Source organism: Pseudorca crassidens, chromosome 9, assembly GCF_039906515.1.
Source record: "Pseudorca crassidens isolate mPseCra1 chromosome 9, mPseCra1.hap1, whole genome shotgun sequence".
Taxonomy (NCBI): Eukaryota; Metazoa; Chordata; class Mammalia; order Artiodactyla; family Delphinidae; genus Pseudorca; species Pseudorca crassidens.
The window spans coordinates 20,648,010-20,670,079 of NC_090304.1; the positions used below are offsets into that span (position 1 = coordinate 20,648,010).

A 22,070-nucleotide genomic window follows, 5' to 3' on the forward strand; every position below is an offset into this window, starting at 1 on the left:
TAGTTTCATTAAGTGCATAATAGGGCAGTGGCATGGGGGGTGGTGGTGGATTATCTCCATATTGGAGGGCTTTAGCAGAATCCAGTGATTATCTACAGAGTTCCTAGCATAATCTCCTGTTCATAAGCAGTGTTCCCCAAACGCTAATGCCATATTTGCGTTTCTAAAGAATTTTTGAAAAACCTTTTTTTCTTTATGATTTTATGCTAAGAGATATAGAGGGGATGTTTTAGTTTATTCTGCTTTGCAAAACAAAACAAAACAACAAAAACAGTAAAAAATATACTCCTTTCAAACTTGAAAATTGAAATTAGAACAGAGTACCAGCCTTGGATTAAAAAGAGATCATGGAAGTTTTGTCAGGGCTTTCAACTACCCTCTCAGAACTTGTAAACAAATTCCATAAGATCAATGTGTTTTAAGAAATGAAATTCAACATAATATGACAGCCTTTCTTGCGAACTCTTGGATTTAATTAACCAGTGAAACAAATTTACAGCCAACCTGTTTATTGACTGTATCCCAAAGCTTTGCCAAAGCACAGTACGGACAATATAAACCTCCCATAGCAATATCTTGCTTCACATAACATTTTTTTCAGTTCCTTGGGGAATATTCATGAAAGATTTTCTCTGAATTGTATTTATTTGTACTGAAGCATGTCGCTATTAAAATGACTGCATCATCGGTTGAGTTATGAACAGTGCCATCACATAATTATGCGGGCTCTCAGGAACAGCAGGTAAACCTGAAAAGCATCAATATATACTGTCTTAAAATAACTGTACACACAAATACACAACAACCCGTTTTACACATGGAAACTACCCACTGCAGGCTTACTACTTTGAATTTAGGAATAGTGGTAATAAATATTGTTGGTGTTAATGCTGAGAATTTCAGTCTGACAGTTAAACTCAGCACTTTGGTTTTAATGGAATGTCCTGAAAAACAGCCCATACTTTTTTGGCTGATATAGCTCCAGTTACTAATTGCTTTAATTCTGCCATCAAAGAAATCCATCAACATCCCCTAGTCCTATATACTTATTTAAGCTATCACTTTGGGATTCACACTGGCACAGAGATATAATAATTGAACTTAGAGGGATAAGAAAGAAGATAAAATAAATCATATGCCAACTGAGTGTAGGGATTGAACATGGAATGTCTACATGTTATTACAGCTTATCTTCTGAAGAACGCTTATATTAGATAGGTATCATCATCTGATCATTCTGTAAATATAAACAAAACACATTCACAGACGTTTAGTAAATGGCCCAAGATCATATAGTTTGTAAGAGATAGACACCTGATTTAAATGTGTTTCTTTTCAAACAAATGTATATAACAAAACAGAAACAGTCTCACAGATACAGAGAACAAACTAGTGGTTACTAGTGGGGAGAGGGAGGAGGGAAAGGGCAAGATAGGGATAGGGGATTAGGAGATACAAACTACTATGTGTAAAATAAATAAGCAACAAGGATATATTGTACAGCACAGGGAAGTATAGCCATTATTTTCTAATAACTTTAAATGCAGTGTAATCTATAAAAATATTGAATCACTATGTTGTACACCTGAAACTAATATAAATCAGCTGTACTTCAACAAAAAACAAATAAATAAATATGTGTTTTTCATGTGACTCCAAATATTAGCTCTACCTGGCCTTGATCTTAAGGGAAATAGAAATAGGTAGAAGATGTGGCTGGTAACAGACAGATACCCATACAGAAAGAAACTAAGAATGTAAATTAATACTGTTCTATCTGGCTCTTTAGCAATGAATGATTTGTTTCAAAGCTTCCTCAAATAAGTAGACTGAGGGTGTGTAGACTAGCTGACTGAGATGGAGACAGGTCCAAGATTACCTGTGGCCTCTCCTAGAGAGGAAATGTGAGGTGGTAAAGTGGGCCAGGGCTCTGAGTCAGATGGAAGTGAATTCACGTCAGTGATGCAGTATGTGTCCTTGGGCAAGTGACTTGACTTCATCTGCCTCTATCTGCCTCTATTAAAGCGGAGGGACAATGTCAGCGAGAATTACTGATAAGTGTCTCTCAGCATGTTTGAGAAAGAAATGAGAAATATTTGCAGCATCTTACACAATCCATTACACAGAGTATGTATTTAAACTATATTAACTAATTATATTAGCTCTTTCCCTGCTCCTTTTGATATTTTTTAAAGTTGTTTCTTTCTTTTGGATCCTGTGAGATAGCTACAGTTTTATCGTTAAATCTGTTTTTTTTCTCTTGGCGAGCGAAACAGCAATCACACCTTCATCTGACTAATATGCACATGTGTCATCCAAATAGTTATTTGTTCCCAATGACAGTGCTTACTAGAGAGGTGTGATTGTCAAAATACTAGCCATTTGGAATAATACATCCACATATTACGTAAACACCTCTTGTTCCCAAGTGTTTGATACATATGTTTAATGTATGAAAGTGAGAGACTGATATGCATATATAATTGTAGCAACTCAGATATGTAAGGGAAAAAAATGCCACCAGAACTACATGACTTGCAGCTGTTGTGTTTCCATTCTGTGAATAAGATATGGACAAAAACAATAAAGAAAGAAAGAAAGTAGGTTAGCATGAGTGGCTAGAATTCCCGAAATTCTATCAGTAAGATAAAAAGTACAGTTCTATGGTTAAATTAAAAACGCAGAGAAGGTAGACATGTTTCAAATGAAGTATGGGCATCACTAATTTCATATTCTTCTCAGTGTTCTTCAAGCACTATTGCTGAGAATGGTTAGGAAAGAATTGAGGATCAGATAAATTGCCATGTATGGGGGATAAATCATGGAAAACGGAGTGAATAAAAAGAAGGAAAAGAATGGGAGCAGGAAAGTTGAATAGACTAGATAGACACACACTGAATGAGATCCCAGTGACAACAGAATGTACTTCCTACGCTCAGAACTCCTTTTTTCCTTCTGGAGACGTCCATCAGCAGATCCCTTCATGCATTTGATCAGCACTTTTGAAAATTGACACCAATCTGTTTAGATATTAAAGAAAAAGGAATGTATCAACAAGTGTCAGAAATGAGGAATTATGTGACATTAAAATGATTCCCTTATAACATTATTACCAAAGAGTCTTGATTATACTAATGTTCATCACTAAAATCCAAAGTAGATAAATAAGATGTGGATTTCTAAATTTATTCAAAACAAAATTCCTTCACCACAGTGCTTATGATGGAAACTAACAAATATACTCTAAGACGTGCATTAGACACTTAACTTACAAACATTATGTGTAATTGCTGTATGCTAGAGCCCTTGGTTCTCGAAAGATGTTCTGTCCCCTGCTATCCACCCCCATGTGAGGGCAACTAGAAATGCAAATTGCCATTATTTGGATTGTCACAGTGACTGTTGGATGGGGATGGCTAAGGGTATATATAGTTCTCCAAGCCACAGATACTAAATGTTCTGCAGTTCCATCCATTAATGAACTGACACCCCTGCCTTCAACCCCTAATGCCAATAAGGGCCCTATTTACAAACAACTTGCTAAACACATATTTGAGGATGCTTTTTAGTGGAAAGTCCCACTTAAAATACATTGATATTTGTTTGGGTCATTTGTTAATTCTTGTGTATATCTCTTAAGCAATGACTGTTTATATCACATAAACAATATACATATTTGATGCTCAGTGATGCAGGGTTAAAAATTATTACAAAAGGCAGAAAAGTATATTCAGTGTATGTTAAGAGGGTGGTACCACAGAAACACTGGGCTTCCTAAACTGCTTACTGATCATGTTAATCCACTTCTCTGAATCCATCACTGAATCCTTAATATTTATATAAAAAGTGAAAATTACTTAAACTGATATATTCAAGGTTCTTCAATCTGCCTTTGCAGATCTGTTGCTTATTAGCCTCTTCCCAGAATTCCTGTACTCTAACCAATTCATTGCTTCTCTTAAATACTTTTTATTTTCTTGTCCTGTACATTTGCCTGCATTGTACTTTCTGCCTGGAAAACCCTTTCCCAGTCTGCTATACATGTCTCAGTCCAACCTATTTTATCATTCTAAGCTTTGCTAAAAAGCCAAAATCTTCATGAAAATGTTCCTCATCCTATTTTCTGAAAATGGAAAATAATTTCTTACTTTTTGAAAATTACTATTGTTTTCTGTGCTTATGATATTTGTTATTCTCTATGTTGTATTATAATTACTTTTGCATATCTCTTTATTTCTCTATCTAAATTAAAAATACTTATAGAAATGGATTTGTATCTTGCTCATCTTTGCAGCCTCATAGCACCTTAAAGCCTCCACACACATAGTTGACACTTAATGAATAATTGCTGAATTAATTACGAGGCCTTAAAAAGCAGGTCTAGGGGACAGAAGTAAAAGAAGTGACTTAGGAGGAAGGAAAGGAGTTAGTACTGGATAGTAAACACACTTCTATGCATGGTTCAATGGCTTCTGAATTCACTGATGTTGAAGTTAAAGGAATATAAAGGAGTTGAATTTAAACTCTTGTCATCAATCCTTAGATCACCCAGTTATCATCCTAGGACATACCAGAACTGACCAATTTGCTCTTATTTTGAAAGGTATTCATCTTTTGTCAAGGCCTTTCAATCTTTGATCCTTGATCTTGTGTCATACTCAAACAACTATCAACCCTGAATCAATCTTCTCATAAATTGTTTCATGAAGTTTTCCTCTTATTCTGTAATTAAACAATTAGTTATTAGTAACTCCTTTCTTCATAGGTTATTTTCAGTCCTTTATATAGTAACTATTCTCCTATTTGAAAATGCCAAATGGTCTCTTTTTCATTTCTTCAAATAAATTAACAGCCCTTTCATAATTTTTATTATACTAATCCACTTTTAAATCTTTCAGTCATCTGTGCTTCTCCCATATGCAAATGTACAGTCTGTTACCTGGGACATAAGGTTCTTAACCAGGTATGGTGTTGTGTGACTCAGACTTCAATTGGATTCTGAAAGCTACTGGTTAATAGCCAATAAATTGAATGATTATCCCAGTCACAGAGTATATCAAAATAAATACGTTCTAGTAAAACTTTGAAGTCATCATAGGAAGTAAAGCATTTTTCAACATTCGATATATTTCTTTTTGACATTCATATGATTTTTCAGGTATACTAATCTTGTTTTGTTAAGCTGGATACGTAGCTGGCACACACTTCTCCCCTTAATAACTGTTAGTTCTGTATGGCTGAACCTAAATATCAAAAATGATGGGAGAAAGACGGGGTGACAGTATTGGAAAGAACTGTCTAAAAGGTTTTGAATTGTGCTTCAAAAATAAGGCAGCAAATTCACTCTTTCTCTTGTTAGTAAACCATGCCATCCAATAGAATCAGTACCTTCTGTTCATTAATCTCAAGGTTTGCTGTCCAGCATGGACCTCTTTGCATTTTGTAGGTAATGCCAAAAAGAAACAAAAATAAATTCTCTCTTTAGCATCCAGTATGGTTTATTGCTGTCTGCTTTTTGACATTTAACAATGATCTCACTCCTACCAGTGATAGGTCATTGAAACAAAACACATAATATACCCAATCAAAATCTTATTATCCTCCTTTAACGCAGGCTCTTTACATACTGTCTCTCTGATATTTGCAGCCTCTTGTATGGAAAGAGTCATTTTGTGGATTCATAATACAATAAATCTTTGTAAATAACTTGATTTCTATCTATCTTTCTAGAATTGGTGATATATTTATACTCTTTTGTATTATTGTCAACACAAAGTAGGAAACATATATAGGGGGATGAATTGTGGCCCCCAAAACATAAATCCAAGCCCTAAATCAGGTACCTGTGATCTTTTTTTGGAAATAAGATCTTTGCAGATGTAATTAAGTTAAGGGTCTTGAGGTGAAGTTATCCTGGATTTAGGGTGGGCTTTGAATCCAATGACTGTTATACTTATAAGAGTAGACAGCTGGAGATTTGAGACACAGAAAAATAAAGGGAAGGTCATGTGAAGACAGTGACAGAGATTAGAAGTATGCAGCTACAAACCAAGGAATTCCAAGTTTCCAGGAGCTACCAGAATTTGCATCAAGAAAAGATGTACTTTGAATCCTAGCTTGGATGTCTTAGCTCAGAACCTTAGATAAGTTACTGAAATTATTCGTCTCTTTATTCATAAAAATGAAATTTAAAAAATCATTCTCATGGAGTTATTGTGGGGATAAAAGAAAATTACTTACATAATTGTCTAGAATTTTGTGGTTTTATTTAAAATATAATAAATATTTCTTCTTATCAAAAATATTTTTCTCAGAACTTTTCAATATTTCATTGAAACACAGTGTACAAAATGCACATGCAAATTAATACTCTTTTCCTTTAAACTCTTTTTAATTTGAAAATAATAATTGCCAAGTCAATCACTTATCTCAAAGTGATGCTTCAGTTGAAGTCTTTTCTAGATAGTAAAGCATTCATGCAGATAAAAATGTTTCTTCTTAGCCACTGTTTCTCACATCTGATTTTGAATATGCTTGGGAGATGATATAATTATAAGGATTAATTAGTAGTCAGCAGAATAAAGTCATATTTCTCCACATTAGCGATATGTCAGTACAAAAACACTGAAGCTTTCAGAGAAATGAGATCACAAATGGTTAGTGCTTGTTAGGTCAGACAACCCAATGAAAAATGTACCATTTTTGTATGTATGCTGATTTACAAAAATGTAACAGAGATAGTCAGATGAAGGGGTTGAAGATTCATTAAGTTTGCAAAAAACTCTTTAATTGCTAGTTAGATAGGAGTACATCAAATTCAAATTAGAAACAATTAGCTCTCTTTCTCCTTAATAATAAGAGAGAGAAGATACTTGAAGGGATAATGATATTTCGAAGCTCTCTTTTGGGTAGATTTGAGTATCAGGTATTTCTTTCCATAAAAGTAATTTAACAGCAACAACAGCAATAGGAGGATTGTTTCTTCTGGAAAGACATCAGTTAGTCTATCTTGACAGCCCTAGTGATGGGAATATGTAACTCTAATGTGCCCCAACACTCCATTTACCTGTACTTTATTTCTTTGCCTCCCCCTAAGCTGAGATCCTTGAGAGCACAGGCTGTGAGCAGTTCCACACTGAGTTATATTGGAGGGTGAAACAAAAGAAAAATCAGTAATACTTGTCCTCTCTTTTAATACTTGATATTTTGTTCATCACAGATTTTTTGCACTGGCTTTCATCTTTTTTAAATGCTGCCTTAAAAACTATTATTTATCTCGAGTACTGTGTTTTTGGTACCTCCTTAAATGCCACACTTTAGGAGAGGAATTAAGGCAAAATTCAGTGGCGTTTAGAATCCTCTATATTGGATTGGGGTCCCCTGTTATTTGCTATATGCATTTTGATGATATGAAAATTTATTTAATATGTTGATCTGTAAATTTACTTTAAATAGGATTAGGGATTCTTAATTAATGCAAATCTAAAATTATGTTCCGCCTAGGATGAATATTGTATACAATAGTATAGCATCATATATCTATTGAAAAATTAGTCTGTGCAAGAGGCAACACATACTCATTCTAATCTAACTTGGCTATAGTAAATTTGTAAAAAAATGATTTGTCCATGCTATTAAAAAAGCAAGCTTACAGAGGAAATGTGATTTGAGGTTTGCATTTATGGTTCACTACAGATTGTACATTATATTAAAAATACATTGAATACTAAAACTGGTAAATCCTGTCAGCCACTAGTAGTGGCTTTCAGACCAACATACCTAGTGTCCTCTCTCCTAGTTCAGTTCTGGCCTCCTTATTGACTTGTATAGGTCAGAAAAATTAATATTAAAAAAATGGAATCACATATCATAACTACCTGACATTAAATTCGTTCATTTAGTCAAGAATTTTAAGAATAGACTCTGAGAATAGTACTCACAAAAACATATATGATATGATCATAAACAAATGTTCTGGAAATAGAGTGGTGACGAGTGGGAGGGGAATGTTTATAGTATTGTATACAAAGTAACAAATTGTTTTTTCTAGTTCAGAGCAGTGTCTCTAAAATGATTCTTGCCTTGGAATATCATCTCTAATTTCAGAAGTCAAGGAGGTCTGTAGTCTTTCCATCAGAGAGAAACCCAATTTTGCAGTAGTAGTAGTAATAATAATAATAATGTGCTATTCAATAACTGCAGGTGATTTTACCAAGTGCTTTCAGCAGTGAGTGAGCGTTCCTCGAATGCAGCTTTGCATGAATCTGTCCATTTATTAAAAGGGAAAAATAGCTATAAATAGAGTAGTATGCTGTATTTCTCCTTTAAATTCTGAACTTTGTGTAGTGTGAAGAGAGTGAGAATTTTGTACAATTTTAATACACTAGTTATGGAACTAGAAAGTACAGACCAGACTAAGGTATGAATTAACATGATAGGAGGCAGAAAAGTATATCTATAAAAAAAGAATAGAGTCCGGACACAAAGAATCAAATTTTGGCTGAGATTTTCACAAGTGATATAATGACAGGGATTGAAAATTAATTTAAGAACCATATCATGGACGTTAACTGTGTAGCTTTTCTATTGCTGCATTATAAGCCATAACAAAACATAAGGATGTAAAACAAAAAAAAAAGGTTCTTATCTCTCACTAGTCTGTGAGATAATTTGACTCAACTTTGCAGTTTTTCTGATCCATGTGGTATTGGCTGAGCCAAAGTCAAATGGCTGTGGAATGTCAGGCCATTAGGACAATCCCAGATTGGCCTGGAACAGTCAAGATTGTTCACTACCATGGTTGGCTGCTGGCTGAGAGCTCACAGGGGACCTGCAATAAGAGCAAGTTAATTCTCCGTATGTGACTTGGCCTTCTCACACTGCAGCTTCAAGATTCAAGAGGAAGAAAGGAGAAGCAGTCAGTCATCTTAAAGCCTGGGTTTCTAGAATGTCACTTCTGCCATATTCCATCGGTCAAAGTCAGTCAAAAAAGCTAGCCCTGATTTAAGGGGAAGGTAAATAAGTTCTACCTCTTGATGTGAGGTGTTGCATAAGCCTAGAGATCAGAGTAATTGTTGGACACTGCCATTGGACAGTGTCAGCTACTACATTACTTAATATATGTTTATCTTTAAGTTGACAGTTTAATAGCCTGGGTCTGTTTCATTGCATAGCATAGGCCCATATTTTCTAAAATTGTCCTGTTATTTTTGTTTTTATTTGAAAACCTGAAATTAAAATAACTCCTTTATTGATTTTTAAAGATAGCTGTTTGAACCATATAAAATCAGTTAATAAATCCTGTAATGTTAGAATGGGCAAACCAAGTGTCTATATAATAGTATGGCATGTACTATCCATGGCAGTGTAGAAAATACAGTCCTTTTTGTGGTGTTGGAAGCTACAGGACTGGAGTTATGAAAAGCTGCAAGTAGAGAGTTGGCTTTAACTCAAGGTAAACATTGTTAAGTTGCTTGATTTCTTGGAACCTTTGTTTCCTCTTTTATTAAAGAGAAATCCTAACATACTAGTGAACATTTCTTATCTAACAATGTAGCCACTATTTTATAACTATCCTCATCTAATAGCACCCAAATTTTGTTAGGGTAACTACTCATTCCCCAAACAGCCCAGTGTGGGCTTTTTGTGATTTAACTAATTTTTGCATTTCACCCTTCTGGCCAAAATGATGGAGTCAGGAGTAAACTTGTAACTCAAACCAATCCAAAGGGAATAAATTTAAGAACAGTTGGAAGACTGAGACAAAGAAAACATTTCTTTCTCTGGACATAAACAAAGATCATGTAGCACTAGGAGTTGTTACCAGTGCTATTCCATACTGAAGGAGAACTGTCTTACCATGAAGATGATGATATGGAATTCAAAGAAGAGGAAATGAAGAATTCCATCCTTAGTGATGCTGTTGTGCTACTGGACCTACCTTTTGAAACTGAAGCTACCTCTAGTTTAGGACATTTCACATTTGAGAGTCAGTAGGAACCTTATTGTTCTGAATCTCCCTGTATTGGAATTTCTGATACTAGCAAAATTAAAAGTCTTAAAAATGTATGTATTTTTCATAAGGTTGTATTGAGGATGAAATTTAATAATTTTTACAAAACATTTAGCACAGTGGCATATAAACAAAGACTCTTTCAGGGTTTTTTTTCTTTTACTCAGTATGTTGAAATATGGCAATGTTTCTAGTCCATCAAACTATTTTAATGTTTTCTCAAGAACGAGATTAAATTTTTTTTATTTAGCTATTGAACAAAAGAAAAAATCCTGAGAGTTTGACTCCATTTGACTTTAATTTAAATACATAAGGTAGAGCTGTCTGCAGTTACAAGCTTACCTACCAGATGAATATGGTATAAATAAAAAACACAGTAAAAATGTAATTACAGAAGCTGGTTAATTTTTTTGAAAGGAGTTTATGTTGGATAAGAAAGAGCTGATTTCTGCTACTTTTTATGATTACGGTATTCTATTTATATTCTCAGCACTGAATTAATTTCCTTGTCTAACGCTCACCTTGCTGAGGATCCTTATAAAATACTTTAATGACTTGAGTACATAAATCATCTGTGAACACAAATACTCTGCAGGGAGCTTTTTTAAGATTTTAGAGTGGTAAATAAGTCACTCAAAGCCTTCATGCCCCATTTTTTTTAATATATCAAAGTGAAAAAATAACAGTTGCCCTTTTCATAGACTTAACAGTGGTGAAACCTTAAAAAAACATCAAAAGTAAAATAAAGCATTGCATAGAGAGCTATGTCATGTATTATAAACAAAGTCTGCCAAACATAGGTTTAGCATTAGTGTTCACTTTTGTGATTTTTAACCATAAGCTAGCCTCATTCCTGAATTGTTAATGAACTTTATGCCTATAGGCAAATATCCCTATTATGAATGAGAATTTCCTGAAGGCTGTACTATAATCTGGTTGGGCTGAAATTTGAGAATTCACAGCTACTTGTTAAAAACCAGACTAAAAACTAATTCATTCACATCTTTCATTAACTGTAGATATTCACATACATTGTTCTGAATTCTAATTTTTAAATATTTTATATATTTTTATTCTGATATAGAAGAAAAATTTCTTAAAATGCCCAGCCTTTCTTAGTTTTCTCTGCTTTGATCACCAGAATCAGAACCAATACAGGTGAACATCAATTTTAAAATAAATAAGTAAAAGTGTTGTAGTTCTGTAATGTGTGTGAGTCATAATTAAATACTTAAATTTATTAGAGGTTCTCACACATGTAACAAGTTCATTCATTCAGGTGGCAGATACTTGTCAATCACAGGGAGAGTTACTAGGTATTGAATAAACACTCCTTAATTTACTAGTTGGTAAAACTTCATTTTCATATATTGAATTTGCTTAAAGTGAATCCCATCTATATTCTCATTCAGCAGGAGCATCACAAACTTCCACCTGCATAGACACACCAAACTTTTTAATCTAAATTAGAATCATTGAAGGGAACATAAAGACTCATCTATTATGTAATTGGTAATATAGTTGTAATTTTCAGTTTTTTTAAAACCATATATCTCTTGCAGCCTGCACATCTAACTTATTGTTTGTTGGAGAACGGAGGAAAGCACATTTGTATAGGTTGCTTTATTCTCACCATTCATCATAGAGATAATATTAGGAAACATCAAAATCCCATCAAGACAGAAGGGAATCACGGGTCAAGATCATGAAAAGGAAATTGATTCAAGAACCATGATTCTGATCTGAGATCTATAACAATAATCTAGCGTTTGTGGAATTTAATTTCTCTAAGCCTGTGTTTTACTTTTGTTAAATGAAAGATAACAGTAACTTTTAGGCTCTCAAGGTAAGTACATAAAGAATTATTAAGCCAAAGATGAACTAACCAAGAGAATAACTATTCAGGTATAAATCAGAAGGTAACATACCAAAAAGCTATTTGCAAGTTCTGTATTCACACTTTAACTCTCTAGGAGAGCTTCTGGGTCTTAACTACGTAAAACATTCTGCCTCTTTGATAATCTAGCTAGGTTTCCTGCTTCTTTTCACTCTACAATAGCACAACCGATTCTTAGGACTTTCCACTGACCACCACCACCATCATGTTATTCTGGTCCCAGTATTTAAATCAGTCCTTGTCTACTGCCTGATTCATTTCTTCATCATACACTTTGATCAATCCATATCATGAGCTCTGGCCATCTAAGAACATAATTATTTTGTTATAACTATTACAGTTTAATTTTGATGGCTAGTGAGAAGACCAAGAGAAAGAGAAATATTTTTCACTAGATATGTAATATTTCATCTTTGATTTCTCTTCTCCATATAAATATCTGAAAATCATTATTTTGTCATAAATGACTCCATAGAGATAAATCCAGTGCCTTCAAAATTTCCTTTCCATGATATGGGATATTTGAAATGACTTTTACTGGTACCTGTGGCCTGTTAAGATAGCTCATTCCTTAAAAGGCTGAAGAAGAAAATATGTAATTATTAAGGATTCTTTTCTCATGTTCAGATGAGGTGGAAGGAATTGAAAAGGAATAAAAGCTTACTTACATAAAATGAATTTTTTACTTGAAAAATAATAAATATCAATGAACTGTATCATAATTATTAAAATAACCAAATCTAATTCTAAAGTTTTCTGAACATGATGGAAATCATCGTAACCTTTTTCCCTACTGATAACCTTGCTTTAAAAAAATCACATCAACTTTGAAACAATCCCAAAGTATGTGGAATAATTAACAGAACTGTAATCACTGTTGTAAACCTCCTGGAACATTCACTGTAATAAAATTGGCATATTAAGTATACAGAAAAAAAAATCTGGTGCAACTAAACATGATTAATGATAAACCAACTAATTTCACATGCAAAGAATATTAAACAGCTGTGGACTTTGACTAGTATCAAACTTCCCATTAATCTGATCCTTTGATAAAAGGAGACATACCAGCATATACCTTATTTTGCTCAAATATTCGAATCTTATAATCTCGCTGTTTTATAGTGGATTTTTGTTGGCTACTTAGAGTGGAAATAGACTCTCAAAATTTGATGAGGCCATAGTACAGAAGGTAGCTTCCAAGATTCTTAAGTGTATTTTCCAGTGCTCAATCCTGATTGATAGAAAAATTTGGAAATCCCTCATTTGTCCCGATGTTATTATGTAGATAATCTCTTCTAAGTGACTTCAACATTGTGGTCAGTGTGTCTCCATGGCCTTGCAATGTTTAAGTAATTTGGTGACTAATGGTTATGCCCTTAGCTCTTTAATAAGCTCATTTTTAGAAAAATTCTAAAATTGAGAGAAATAAATTTCATAATGTCTCACCCATGTGTTTTCTATTAACCATGGAACTTTTATCCAAATAAAGGACAGGAAATGGGCATAGTCATTATGTTAGAGGAAGGACAGTGCCTCTTTATTATGCATCTTAAGTCCTATGATTCAAAAATGGTCTTTTTTACTGTGTAATGAACTACTTTTGATTCCAGTGATGTTTTCTCTGAGGAAGCTTCTGCTTTTGCAGTGACAGTAACTAGGACCATGATATGAGTAGGCAGAATGCACATTATTTATTTGGCCTGAGGAAGGTACCACCCAAGATTACTCCCCTGTATATGCCTGAAACATAACCATCAACTGTACATTGCTTTGTATTTCAAGGATCAACTTTTTGAATTTCTTGCTCTTATGTTCTTTTTCACTGTACTTTTTTCTTTGCCTTTCCTTTTATGTTTCTTAATTTTCATAGCCTTAGTGTTAATCTCTTTTAAATTCCATAAATGTATATTGAGACTACACATGGGAATTGCACAGACATCTTTAAATTACATCCTTAATATTACTGGTAGCTGCCTTTGGATTTTCAACATGCAAACTGGTCAGCAGGAGTAAACTTGGAACTGTAGCTGAGGGACTCAACCCAAGTAATAGCACCAATGACAGCAAACCTTAACTGAGAAATTAATATGCACCAGACACCTTGGTAAACACTATAACAAGAGTTGCCTGACAGTTATTAACTCTACAGGAAATGAAGGCTTAATGGGCTTAGCTATCCTGTCTAACTCATAGCTGGTAAGTGGTAGGTCCAAATCTTTCTGAGGGCAACTACTACCCTAAATTACTGACCAGCATGACTGAGCCAGTGTGTCCCATGCTTGAAGCAACCACTCCAGCCTTTACAAGTGAGTCTTCATTTTAATTGAGGCTTGCATATGGGATTCCAGTAGAATGACTCATAAATAGGATAACCTCCTTGAAATTAATTCTGAGTATGTCTTGAAATCAAATATCTCCTCTGTGTTCTCTCTTTTTTTTTTTTTTATAAACCCTGGTGCCTACTTACTTCAATAAATGGGATCTTTCTTTAATACAAACTAACAGTTTTTACTGGGATTCTAAATAAATAACAGTTTTTACTGGGATTCTAAATAGTTTTGACTATTTAGCCTGTTTTATATACCTGTGTACTGTGATATCCTTTATACTTGCGTAGAAGCTTATTTTATTTTTACCTTTTGCTACTATTTATTAAATATAAGCGATAACGTTGTTGATGATGATTATGTTGTATAGGTCTGATTCTCTTCTAGATTTTTAAAATTAACCTAATTATTTTTTTTAATATCAGATCATACTGGAGAAATGTCATCTATCTTTTTATGAGAAACTGAGTTACAAAACTATAGTGCCCAGAGTAGTTTTGGCAGAAAATTCATCATGTATATTTGTGCTGAGGACTGAGTCACAAGAAATTGTCACCACTTACCACAAATTAAACATTGTCATACCCATATATGCTTTTTTTGTATCTCAGTATATTTTTAATCTGGCCAATTTCTAAATGTAAATACAGACTCCTTGTTTTCTTTTTAAATTATTTTAAATTAAAGAGGAAAAAAGTCAATTTAATTAGACTATAATGAATGTTTACAGTTATTTCCTTGTTTGGTTTACAACATCAAACAAATGTATCAGAATGCAGATAATAGGAAATCCCATCAAAATTGATACTATCTCATTTATATAAATTGGTATACTGACAAAATTAAGTTAAAGTGGTTTTTTATCTTTATATCTCCTTGAGTCTTAACTCACTTATAGTTTCTACTTTTTATCACTTTTTAAAAAAATTTTTACATCTTTCCTAGTCTTACTCTTTTTAGCTGCTGAACTAGAAGGGTAATTTTTGAACTGCTACTTTTCTGTTTCTTCTTTCAGCTTGGCTCTTGTTTCCTTCTCTCTGCACCATCACATCACTACCTGTCACCCTCATCTCACTAAAACATGGCATTCCTTTTTGTGAAACTTTGGTCAGATCTCTTTCTTGTGATCCTTAGCTCGAGTAGCGAAATTTCTCCAAATACACAATGATTAAAATAAAAAAAAAAGTTCTCAGATAACAAAAGAGACATATGACAGCCAATGAGCTTAAAAAAATTAATGTAGTAGAATTAAAGATGAGAATAGGAAATGGATAGGAAGCCAGAAAAGAGCTGAAAAGGTATTTGGTGAAAATTCATATTACTGCCTATAAGAATTAGGGAAAAAATCAAAATGGAAAATATGTACCATACCTGCTCAACATTTTTTAAGCCTCTCAATGAATTCAAAAGTGAGAATCTTTAAAGCATTTGCTCCTGAAATTTTCAAAAATATAAAGAACTATCACTGTATTTCTTGGGAACTCCCCAACAGTGAAGCATATTTACTGCTATAATAACAGTGTGCCAGCCTAGGCTTTGTGGCCCATTCTTCAAGTACACACAATCAAAAGTTGAAATCCAGTAAGATTTAAGAAGGTAGCTTTTCAAATAGTTTCAGGAGCTGCTGGAAAGCAGACTACTTGAAATTGGCTTTAAAAATAAATAAATAAATAAACAGGCAAACAAACAAACAAACTCCAAACACCACATGAACGTTGTAGAAGGGTATAGATGTTCAAGAGCAGAGGAAATTAAATTACAGCCAAGCTAAAACCCATGCAAGATCTCTCACTTGATGGCTACTCATTTTATCTGTACTCTCAAATGTATGAAACAGAATAGGTTAAAAATAAAATGACTCGGAAAACAGAATTCTCCTGTTTTGGTTCCTTAACAGTGTACTTCGGGCATTCAAGTTAATACAAGAAAAAGAGGAAAAGAAAACAGGCTATGACCTAATTAGTAATAATATATGTTGCTCATTTATCCTGTTTTACAATATAGCATGTATAAATTAAACCACTTTAGGTTTTCTTTTTTCCCCTCCTAAAAAATTTGTACATGAAAGAAAAGCAAATCTAGGGTCTGATTCTTTTTCTGTTTCTTTAAAAATACAATTTATTTCCATATACTTTGTATGAGATAAAAGATTAAAAATTGAGATTTATATCATATATGCCTCATTTTCAAGTAACTTATCTATTCTTTTTTCCTTTGTAGGAACAAGACTATTGGATTTAGTTATTTTCAATGTGGCAACAGAAGGATGACTGAAAACTAGAATATCATAAGGTGAAGTTTATCTCTGCTCCCCCTAAATCTGGACTGACCTATGACTGCTTTGACCAATAGAGTGTGGCAGAAATAATGCCACACCAGTTTGGGGCTTAGCATTTGAAAGAATTGTAGCTTCTGCTTTGGTCCTGTGGAGCCATCAGCCAACATAAAAGTATGACTGTCCTGCTGGAGAGACCACATGGAGAGGCCTGAGATTACATGGTGAAGATGAAGGGGCCAGCTGAATCCTGCCTTCTAGCTGTCACCTCCAAGATGCCACACATGTAAGTAAAACCATCTTGGACATTCCAGACCTGCCCTAAGTCACCCTAGTTAATCTCAGGTGAGCAAATAAATTGCCCAACAAAGTGTTAACTGCATTCCCTGACATACTCAACTTGGAGATACAAGAAATCATATTGGTCAGGCCACTGAATTATTTTTATTTTTATTTTTGGTTACGTTGGGTCTTCATTGCTGCGTGCAGGCTTTCTCTAGTTGCAGTGAGCAGGGGCTACTCTTCATTGTGGTGCGCGGGCTTCTCATTGTGGTGGCTTCTCTTGTTGCAGAGCACAGCTTCTAGGCATGCGGGCTTCAGTCGTTGTGGCACGTGGGCTCAGTAGTTGTGGCTTGTGTGCTCTAGAGTGCAGGCTCAGTAGTTGTGGCGCACAGGCTTAGTTGCTCCACAGCAGGTGGGATCTTCCTGGACCAGGGCTTGAACCCATGTACCCTACATTGGCAGGCAGATTCTTAACCACCACACCACCAGGGAAGTCCCAGGCCACTGAATTTTTAATTAGTCTTTTGTGCAGTCATATATCACCAGAACACTGGGCATACAGACTGACTTTAAGCAAAGGAGAAAGCCATATCTGTAAAATTATTTCAGAGTTCAGAAAGAAAAACCTACTTCATTGCCCCATCTCAAAATTGGAATGAAAACAATATGGTTATCTCTTCACCTGTTTAATCCAGCTGGAAGTTCTTTTAACTCTGAAGTAAGATGGATTGGCTCCTGTCAGAGATAAGGATAATTTGTCAAGTTTTACAATTAATGTATGCAAAAATTTAAAACACCCCAATATATTATTGTTTCTAAGTTGTAAATTCGATTTAGAAAAAAAATGAGTAATAGTACACCTTATAGATTTTGCAATAGTATATATCAAAATGTATGTCCATATCTAATGAATTATATTAACAAATATTTATTGACCTCCCACTACACACAAGCCCTACTCTAGGCAATGGAGATCATATTTTTCTAACTATAACCAATATCACTATGGTAGCTAAATGCTTCATATGTGTCCAAAACAGTAACAGTGACCAACTACCAACCATATGTCATTATATTTCAGTGACTTTAGTAATATCATTTAACTCCCTTCTCATTTTAAACATTTTTTACAATTATCATGTATTATTTATATATATACAAGAAAACAGATACATCTGTGTACTTTTAGAAAGCCAACTGAGGACAAAGCACGTAAGTAAATAGTAGAAATGTATGTGATGATTTTGTTTTAAACCAGAATAAATTGTAGTGGGAATTGCTCAAATGATCCCAAGAGTAGAAAATGGTTTGGAAAGAAAAGGTTAAAAAGGGAATATTACCCATACTTTTTTTCATCCTAGACCAACCCCAGAAATGCAGGAAAACATTTTTACCTACAGCCAATGTATTCTAATCAGCTTGGAAAGGGTGGTTTGCTTGAAAAGAGTGTCAAAATTTCATTTAATAGACTTGCATGAAGTAATGTCTCAGTGCAAACATTCACATTAGTGATATTAATGTCCATACTTTTATGTGGAGGAGCAATATTGGTGTAACCTGGTCACTCATGCACATCAGGAGACTCCCCTTTTATAATAATAACTTCTTCTCACTGCAATTTGATCAGGCTCAGTGACCTGGAGGTAATAAATAAGTAAACAAACCAAACAACAGATAAATAAATCCCCTGTCAATAATGTTCTTGCAAACCATCCAATCCCCTGGGACTGATATTTTTAATTAAGGAAAATAAATTGTACTGTGCTGAATCACTAATGATGTAGAGAATCAAATAGTATTTAAATGATTTGTTTTGCAATATTTGTGTACTAATTATATTATTCAATACTGTATGAGCAGGCAAGATAAAGGAAATAGAAATAAGATTTATTTTATCATGTGGTGGATTTTGCTTTATGAAATCATGAGCATTTATTCACTTATTTGAATCAAAACAGGAAAATGAGAATCATCATGACACATAAAAATTATATTTGTTTAAGTCACAGTTGTAGATTTAGGGTGCCATTTTGCAATGAGCCCACCAAACTCATAACTTTGGGTCATTATGGTGAATACTTTTCATTCTCTCAGTGAACACACTGTGATTAAATTAGGATGATGAGTTCCACCTGACTTAACACGTTAACAAATGAATAAACAAACAGAATAGAGTAAACAAAATAAACAGAAGAACAGTAAAACCACACACAATACAGCATCTATTGGCTCCTGTAACTAAAATGTGTAGAGATTTGGGTAAGGTTTAATGCATAAACCCAACATTGTCTTAAAGGAATCCTTTTCTATCCATGTTTTCACTGACTCTTACACTGTGACCGCAACTCCATATGATGACCTGTTATATAGGGTAAATATTTAGGAAGTTAGACTCTAGAACCAATGCCCTATATTTTAATCACTGTGTAGCCTTGGTTTCCTTATCTCTGCCTTAGTGTCCTCATCTGGGCCCTAGTATCCTTATCAGAAAGAGAAGACAACAAAAATACCTACCCCGTATTAGTGTGAAAATTAAATTAACTAATAATAAACGTAAAGCTCCCAGTTCAGGGTCTGATGTAATGGATTGGCCAAAAGGTTCGTTCAGTTTTTTCCTTAAGATGCTCTAGTAGCACTTAGTTGTTTTTAACTTCATTCAAAACAATTTTGTTAGATTTCTCAATTTCGAATTAGAGAATATGATACAGCATTCTATGTTGCAATTGGTGCACAAAATTGACAAAAAGAAATCTTTTATATGAAGATAGTAAGAACGTGAACAAGACTGCAATAGATAGTGTATGTGAAAAGTAATAGAAAATAAAGTTGAAGGAATATTTGGCTTTGCAGTCAAGAGAGGGAAATTGGACTTGATCCCAAGTGGGAAGCCATAATAAGTCCTTGAGTCTTTTTCTGACATGATGAAACCAATGTTTAACAAGAATTAGCCTGACTGAAATACACGGAGACTGCTGAAGGTAAGGGAACTAGTTAGCGGATTGTATAGTAATTTAAGATTGAGGTGATATAGAGCAGTAGACTAAAGTAGCAGCAGTGGAGCAAGCAGGAAACAAGGACAAGCCTTAGTGAAAAATTTAATTTAGAATATGAAGGAAAATGTCTAGACCAATATTTTAGCTTAGTAATGAAAAATCATGGTAGTATTAATGCAGAAGTGGGGAAGGAGAAAAGTTAACATTGATATGTTTGTTATGTCTTGAAAGTAGGAATTTTAAAGTAGAGAAATTCCAACACCAGTTGAATATATAAGGGTGAAGTTCATATGAGAGGTCAAATCTGAAGCATCTCAAAAGAGTCATCTATTTCTTCACACATTTCAAAGCTAAATTGAAGATTCCAAGGAAAGCTCATTTAAAATGTATCCTCTTGTTAGGTCACCTTTTATTGAATCCTTTGAATTATCTGGTAGAAAAGGAACAAAATGTCTTCTCACAGAATGATTCCAATGATTAGATTCAGACTTATAACTTACACATAACTGTGTTGCCATTATTTTGATTAAATTTGGTTTATTATAATAATCAGTGGTAAACAAGAGTTTGCACTCTATCTCCAAAATTTGTCTTTTTAAAGTTTTTCTTAATCATCAAAGAAGCCAAGGGCAGGGTCTAAACTGTGGAATCAGCAAGTTTGCTTTGACTAAAGTAGGAGAGAAATTAAGTCATAATCCATTTAATATCTTCTCTTGTCAGTAGGAAGCAAGAACTTCTTACTGTATGCTGAATGCAAAACAGATGTTGTTCAGTAGGTTTGACTGTGGACTCTTTCAATTTTTTACTTTTAAGACAACATTTAAAGGTGCCAGATTGCTCTAATCACAAGTGTCAACCATTCATTAGCTTAATGGAAAAGGGTAACAGATTATGTATATAATAGTCACCAAGGGAGAAGATACATATTTACAACCACAACACTTACGTAGATAGATTGTAGACATAATAATCTTCCACAGGAGGGAGAGAGACAAACAATTACTCTAATGGAAAGCAAAGAACGTGATTAACATTAAATGCCACCCAAAGACAGATACTTGTGGTGGGAATGACATGCAGGATAGGTGTGTAACTTGGCCTTGAGTTTTGGGCAATAGAGCTAGGGAAGATAATAAATGTATTGAGATGCTGCAGTCTGAAGGAACCATTGTAGACTTGCCTTTTACTTTTTGAAGTAATTACACTTTTTTTTTTTCCTGGTGTGAATTTATAAAATGGCTTCCAAAGATAACACACCTTAATTCCCTGTAAATATGGTGAGATATCACTCTCATGATGATGTTAGGTTATATATCATAGTTGACCTTAGGATAGGGAGATGATCTTGCTGGGCCTTATCTAATTATATGAGCCCTTAAAAACAAAGAAATGTATTTGTCTGATGGCAGAAGTCAGAGAGATTTAGAACAAGGGAAGGGCTGGATGTATTGTGGGATTTAGCATAAAATGGATGATGTGAGAAGAAATGTGGCAGTCTTAAGGAAATGAGAGAGGCCCCTGGGGCTGAAAGCCAGCAAATTAAAGAGAACCTTGGTCCTATTACTGCAGAGAAGTGAAGTCTGTGGAGAAAAGGAATGAGCTTGGAAGAGGACCCCAATTTCCAATATGAATACAATTGGCTGACACTTGGATTTCAGCTTTCTGAGACACTGAGCATAGAACCCAGCCAAGACCCCTGGACTTCTGACGTATAGAACTGTGACATAGAAAAAGTGACATCAGAGGACAAATCCATGATTTTCTTAGAGCTGGAAAACCAACAATTTTGCTATATAGTAAACATCTACAATATGGATTTAAAAAATAATTTCAGATATGCAATATGGATAGCCATGAATAGGCAAAACATAGATATGCCGTTATCCAAAACTGATTTAAAGTGGAGATGGTTGGGAAAAGTGTAATAATACATCCATATTCATTTTGAATAATGGGTGTTAAATCGAGAAACTGAGAATTTCAAGAAAATGTCTTTGGTTTATACTGTTGGGCTTATTAATCTATAATGAAATGCAATATGTGGCCAAACATAAATTTTGAGTTTTCCTTTTCTTTGAATTACTATGATATTATTTATTAAATATCTGATTTATTTGTACTTACAAATGAGAGAAAGGAGTGCACTTTTTTTTTGAAGATGTTGGGGGTAGGAGTTTATTAATTAATTTATTTATTTTTGCTGTGTTTGGTCTTCGTTTCTGTGTGAGGGCTTTCTCCAGTTGTGGCAAGCGGGGGCCACTCTGCATCGCGGTGCGCGGGC

At 34.1% G+C, this 22,070-nt stretch overlaps 1 long non-coding RNA gene across 2 annotated transcripts in view; it reads right to left on the reverse strand.

The window, feature by feature from the left end:
* Positions 1-464: 464 nt before the first annotated feature.
* Positions 465-22,070, reverse strand: part of LOC137231248 (uncharacterized) — a 37,553-nt gene continuing 15,947 nt past the window's right edge. The window contains exons 2-4 of one of the 2 annotated variants that reach the window (XR_010946421.1): positions 17,479-17,531; positions 2,896-3,020; positions 465-748 (exon numbers count right to left, since the gene is read on the reverse strand). This is a non-coding gene — a long non-coding RNA (uncharacterized lncRNA). Of the gene's footprint in view, positions 3,021-17,478; positions 17,532-22,070 lie in introns of both variants that reach the window. The other variant, XR_010946420.1, reaches the window with a different exon arrangement.